Source organism: Bufo bufo, chromosome 2, assembly GCF_905171765.1.
Source record: "Bufo bufo chromosome 2, aBufBuf1.1, whole genome shotgun sequence".
Lineage (NCBI taxonomy): Eukaryota > Metazoa > Chordata > Amphibia > Anura > Bufonidae > Bufo > Bufo bufo.
In genome coordinates, this window is record NC_053390.1 from 27644309 (window position 1) to 27651034 (window position 6726).

A 6726-nucleotide genomic window follows, 5' to 3' on the forward strand; every position below is an offset into this window, starting at 1 on the left:
GATATCTGTCATCGTAATCCTACCTGTTATGATAAGCAGATAACTGCAATAAAATGATCTTTGCAGGCCAAGAAGTGGCACCTATTATGAGGTTTAGTGGCCAGTGGAAAAACTGCAGGAATTCATGGCTTCTGTTTAAATATAGATAGTGACATGAAAAATTTAAAATAATCAAAAATTATTTAAAAATATGTTAACATTAAAATGTGATTTGAACAATAGGTCATTTTTTGATGACACATTGCTTTTAATTCTGCAAGGAACAATGAGCTTAAATGCCGGCATGCATACTCTGGGTAGAAAGTTTATGGCTGCCATTAGACTGGCATATTTTGTTCAGAATGTGGATCTGCTTAATTTTGTTAGAGCCTTTTTTAGAGCAGTGTCCACCTCTTGGACTGATGAAATTTGATCAATCTCCTAGGAATAAATATAGAACTAACAGACCTGTGTCAGTTGGAGATCAGAGTGTTGGTCATATGACACAGCTGAGGATCAGAAGGGAAGTTATAACTCACAAATACAATAAAGTTTACATCATGTACCTTTCTAACAGAGAGAATATTTTTTGTGGGAGTGCTTCTTTAATCTAAATTCGTCCATAAACACAGTGTCAGGGATCAAACCGGGAGACTCCGGCATACTAGGCTGTAGCCTTGCTCACTAGACCACAGAGCTTCCTGGACAGTTTCTGTTACTTTTTTGAACCACCTCCTTGACCTGAATATTCCTGCTTTTGGTTTGACCAATCAGATCTGTGTACACCCTATTTAAGGAAGACCATGTCACTTCCTCCCTTGCCAGATTATTGAGCTATCTCAGCCGTAGTCTTGCTTCAGCCTCTCAGTATTTGTCTGCTAACCTGCTCGTGTACCGAACTCTGCCTCCATCGACGACTCTCCTGCCTCATCCTGAATCCTTGTACCTGCCATCTCATGTACCGAACTCTGCTTCCATTGACTACTCTCCAGCCACATCCTGAATCCTTGTACCTACCATCCCGTGTACCGACCCAGGACTGACTGACCACTTTCTTGCCTTCCTTGTTCTTCGGCACTCATCTACCACGTGGTCCATTGAGCCACCGCCATTCCTACATATCGGGATCATTCATCCATTCCGTTTCCGTGCTCCTCTGTTCCTGTGTCGCTGCCATTGGACTCCTTCCCCTCTTCGGAGTAACCTCTACAAGCAATTGTGCAGGTAACCCCAACAGAATAATCTGGCCACAAAAATGGAGACCGCAGTGACGCTCCTAAAAAAAACAAGTTATAGAGCTACAAGAATTCGGAACCACTTATCAGGAAAAGTTTTCCCAGTTACAAAGTGTGGTACAAGATCAACAAGGGGAAATAATCGCCCTACAGAGACAACTCCTGGAGGAGCAGGCCCCAGCTGGAGATACGCGCATGCCGCTCCCAGCAAGGTTTAATGTAGATTGACGCCAATTCCGAGGTTTTTTGAACCAATGTAAAATTTATTTTGAAATGACTCCAGCCCGGTTCACTACTGGAAAGATGAAGGTATTGTTCATCATCAATCTTCTGTCTGATGAGGCTCTCGCATGGGCAACTCCTTATATGGAGAGCGACAGCAGCCTTCTGCGGGATCTGGAGACCTTCATCTCTGCCATAAGTCAGGTGTTTGATGATCCTAATCGTTGCGCTACTGCGGAACTAAAACTACATAATCTATGCCAAGGAAACCGTTTTAGTGGCCGTTTACACAGCCGAATTCCGCCGCTGGGTGACCGGCACCACCTGGAATTATGCCGCCCAAAAGAATCAGTTCCGGCGGGGGTTGTCTGAACAAATGAAAGATTAACTTGCTAGGACAGATATTCCAGAAGACTTCATTCAACTTTGTATCGGAGTCAATTAGAGAATTACTGAAAGGAGAAGGGAGAAAGCATGGGCGCAGGAAAAACGACCCACCTATTTTTTCAGGCCATCGGCTCCCCGTAATCCTGAGCCTGTAGCGGAACCTATGCAAATCGATGCATTATGGAGATTCATAACTGTAGCGGAAAAGGAAAGACGCATCTCAGAAGATCTTTGTCTCTACTGCGGAAAACCGGGACATTATGCTATCGACTGCCCTATAAGGGTCCGTAGAATACACGCGGTCAGAGAGATAGAAGAACAATTGGAATCAGAAATTCCATACACTCTGAAATAAACTCTATTTTCCCTATTGCTTGGAAGAAAGACCAAACTACTATCCCCGAGTCTCATTTCATGGTACCCAATCAGATCTTCACCTCTGAACTCGAAATCTCCTGCTCTGCTATGCTGGACTCTGGGGCCGGGGGCAATTTTATGGACTTAACATTTGCACATAAAAACCATATCCCACTATTAAAGAGAACAACACCATTGGATATGGAGACTGTGGACGGCTCACCTCTTTCCTCAGGTCCAGTTACGCAAGAAACGGTAAAGCTCCAAATACGCATCAACACGGATCACCTTGAGGACATCCATTTTTCTTTGATCTCTTCACCCAAATTTCCCATAATCTTGGGGATCCCATGGTTGGCGATTCATAATCCATCCATTGACTGGGAAAACCATGTACTACACTTCCCGTCGGAATTCTGTCAGTGTAATTGCCTGCAAGACCCTCAGTCTTCGGCTCCAGCGATCCCTCTGGTTCCAGAACAGTCTACAAGTGAGTTATTACCTCTGCCATACAAGAATTTTCAGGATGTTGGCGACAAGAAAAATGCAGATAAGCTTCCTCCTCACCGTTCTTACGACTGTCCGATTGAACTATTACCGGGAGCGGAAATGCCGTTTGGCTGCATTTATCCGCTTTCTGATCCTGAATTGAAGGCTTTGAAAAAATATCTAGATAAAGATCTAAAAAAGGGGTTTATCCGACCCTCTACCTCTCCAGCTGGTCTCCTTTTTTTCTTTGTGGAAAAGAAAGATTCCTCTTTACGCCCCTGTATAGACTACCGGAAACTTAATAGTATCACTGTAAAAAAATCGATATCCCCTTCCTTTAATATCTGAACTTCTCGAAAGACTACGCACTGCCAGAATATTTACGAAACTCGATCTCAGAGGAGCATATAACCTGGTCCGTATTCGTCCGGGTGACGAATGGAAGACTGCTTCCCGAACTCGGTATGGACATTTCAAATACCACGTTATGCCTTTCGGACTGTGTAATGCGCCAGCTACATTTCAACACTTTGTTAACGATGTGTTCCGGGACATGTTGGATCAGTTCATAATAATATACTTGGACGACATTCTAATTTTTTCTGAAAGTCTGGAGCAACATCGTATGGATGTCTGCAAGGTTCTACAGAGACTCCGAGAACACCAACTCTACATTAAACTCGAGAATGCAATTTGAAAAAACAACTGTTCAGTTTTTGGGATACATCATTTCTCCGAAGGGTCTAGAGATGGACCCCAGCAAGATTAGAGCTGTAACGGAGTGGCCTACTCCCAGAAATGTAAAATACATACAAAGATTCATCAGTTTTGCCAATTTCTACAGGAGATTCATCCGGATTTTCTCCAGGGTCATCAAAACCAATCACACAACTCACAAAGAAAACCGTTACACTTTACCTGGACTCCCGAGGCACAAGACGCATTAGTCAACTAAAGACTCTGTCACAGGCGCACCAATGCTAATCCATCCAGATCCGGAACTACCATTGACAGTAGAAGTAAATGCATCTGATTCAGCAATGGGGGCGGTTTTGTCACAACGTGCAGGAGATAAAGAGTTGCTTCGTCCTTGTGCCTATTTTTGTCTCCAAATGTCCCTAGCCGAGAAAAATTATGACATCGGGAATAAAGAACTACTTGCGATCAAGGAAGCTTTCTCGGAATGGAGACACCTTTTGGAGGGGGCCACCATTCCCGTAACCGTCTTGACTGATCACAAGAACCTTGAGTTTCTGCATAACGCCAAAAGATTATCCTCCAGACATGCCAGATGGAGCCTGTTCTTTTCTCGTTTTAACTTTATTATTACCTACCGTCCAGGTTCTAAGAACGCCAAAGCAGACGCGCTGTCCAGAATGTTCTCTGACTCCTCCCAAGAAAATAAGAATCAAACCACGATCCTGCCTGAAAGAAACTTCTTGGGGGCCACCCATTCGGAGGATTTATGGAAACTAATTAAAGATGGATATCAGAGTGACTCTTTTCTTAGCCACCCCACTAGTGAGGTAACCTCTTCACTTCAAGGATGGTTATTGGATCAAACCGGATCATCAACTATATGTTCCTGAAATAGCTCGACTTGAAGTCCTTAAACTGGCTCATGATTCCAAGTTGGCCGGTCACTTGGGCATAAAAAAAACTCAAGAACTGTTATCTCGTTCCTTCTGGTGGCCCAATTATAAAGGGGATGTGAAGAGGTATATTTCTTCATGTTTGACCTGTGCGCACTACACCACGTTCTTCCCCTCTGGGATTATTACAACCTCTTCCGGTTCCATCTCGCCCTTGGGGCTCAGTTTCTATGGACTTCGTGGTCGATTTACCTCCTTCTCAAGGAATGAACACTATCCTTGTCGTCATAGACCGTCTTACCAAGATGGCACACTTCATCCCTTTCAAAGGAATACCATCTGCAAAACAGACAGCAGAACTCATGATCCGTGAAGTGTTCCGGCTACACGGGATTCCAGACAACGTGGTCTCTGATCGCGGGGTACAGTTCACGTCCAAATTCTGGAAAAACTTCTGTTCTGCCCTTGGAATCAAAGTAAATTTGTCATCAGCTTTTCATCCACAATCTAATGGTCAAACTGAAAGAACTAATCAAACCCTCGAACAGTATCTACACTGTTTTATTACCCATTTAAGATGACTGGATGGAACATCTCTCCACTGCAGAATTTGCGTACAATAACTCGGAACACAGTTCGACTTCTTTCAGCCCATTCTACGGAAACACAGGCCTCCATCCAGTCTTCATTCCCCATCTGCCAATCACCACGGCCCTCCCAGCAGTAACCGAACGGTTAACTAACCTGCAAGAAGTACGGGGAAAAATCATGGAGCATTTACACGAGGCCCAAAGACGCTCCAAACAAGCTGCGGACAAACACCGTAGACCAGCACCAGTTTTTCATATTGGGGACAAAGTGTGGCTGTCCACAAAAATATAAGCTGAGAGTCCCTTCTCAAAAACTGGGTCAAAGATACATTGGACCTATCAGATTTCAGCTCAAATTATGATGTCACATTCAAACTCAAGGATTCATCCTGAATCCTTGTACCTGCCATCTCGTGTACCGAACTCTGCCTCCATTGACTACTCTCCAGCCTCATCCTGAATCCTAGTACCTGCCATCCCGTGTACCGACCCAGGACTGCCTGACTACTCTCTTGCCTTCCTTGTTCTTCGCATCTACCACGTGGACCTTATCGGGTCCATTGAGCCACCGCCATTCCTGCATATCGGGATCATTCATCCATTCCGTTTCCGTGCTCCTCGGTTCCTGTGTCCGCTGCCATTGGACTCCTTCCCCTCTACGGAGTAACCTCTACAAGCAATTGTGCAGGTAACCCCAACAGACAGCTTCAGGTGGAAGCATATGGAGTAAGTCAGGGCAGTGGTCATAAACGATTTTTTTTTTTTCAGAACAGTTCTGTACATATCATTATCTTCATTATAAATAACAACAAAGTTGCTTAAAGGGGTATTCTCATCTGAGACATTTATAGCATACCCCGTGTCCTCTGGGACCTCCAACTATCTGTAGAATGGAGGTCCCAATCCCATTCCACTGACCACTATATCCAGGCTTTGTGCAGAGGTTTGGTCAGCAAGAAAAAGCCAAACTCACTGCACCACTGTTTTCATAAACCAGCTCTCCTCTCTCAGCTTGTGAGTATGCCATAAATGTCTTACTTATCTTACTTTAAAGGGGTTCTCCGGGAATTAAGAAAATGAAAATATTTTAATATTACTTTATGATAAATATATTCTCAAATACCTTTCATTAGTTATAATGGCTCATTTTGTCTGGGGAGCAATCATTAGGAAAAATAAAATGGCCGCTGTCCTATTAGTATACACAGAACCTGTCCTAATCACACAGGAGGACAAGTTACTTCACAACACAGAGGTAAAGAACTGCCTCATCCTCCTCTCTGCTTTGCTTGTCAGGGATTATGATCCTGAATACAGGTGAATCTCTGGGGGAATGGAGATGATGAGGAGACATGAGAGGATTGTGGGGTGTGGCTAATGAGTAGCATCATTTGTATGCAGTCTCCATTACCACAGCAACACATTACCACAGTCTGTCCTGTCCGTCCTCTCTGTACTAAATTTCCCAGAGATTCATCTAAAGTTCTTATCCGCTGTATTCAGGATCATAATCCCTGACAAGTAGAGCAGAGAGGAGGATGAGGCAGCTCTTTACCTCAATGTTGTAAAGTAATTTGTCTGCTGTGTGATTAGGACAGGTTTTGTGTGAACTAATTTGATGGTGGCCATTTTGTTTCCCCTGATGATTGCTCCCCAGGTATTTGGGAATATATTTATTATAAAAGTAATATTTAAGTATTTTCATTTTCTTAATTGCCGGAGAACCCCTTTAACTGTAAGAGTTGAAATATATGTAATTAAGAAAATATATACTGTATATCTTCCTATACAGGGTTTATCAGATGTTTTCCAGAAGTTGTTATGTGGTATCAATGGCCCTTTTGAATCCAGATATACAACCTGAAATGAGATCTG

General features: G+C 43.5%; 1 long non-coding RNA gene across 1 annotated transcript; it reads right to left on the reverse strand.

Moving 5' to 3' along the window:
- Positions 1-781: 781 nt before the first annotated feature.
- Positions 782-6439, reverse strand: LOC120991268. Its single transcript, XR_005776607.1, has 3 exons — positions 6309-6439; positions 3908-3913; positions 782-792 (listed from the first exon to the last, which is right to left on the reverse strand). It is a non-coding gene; the product is annotated as an uncharacterized LOC120991268 (long non-coding RNA).
- Positions 6440-6726: the final 287 nt, after the last annotated feature.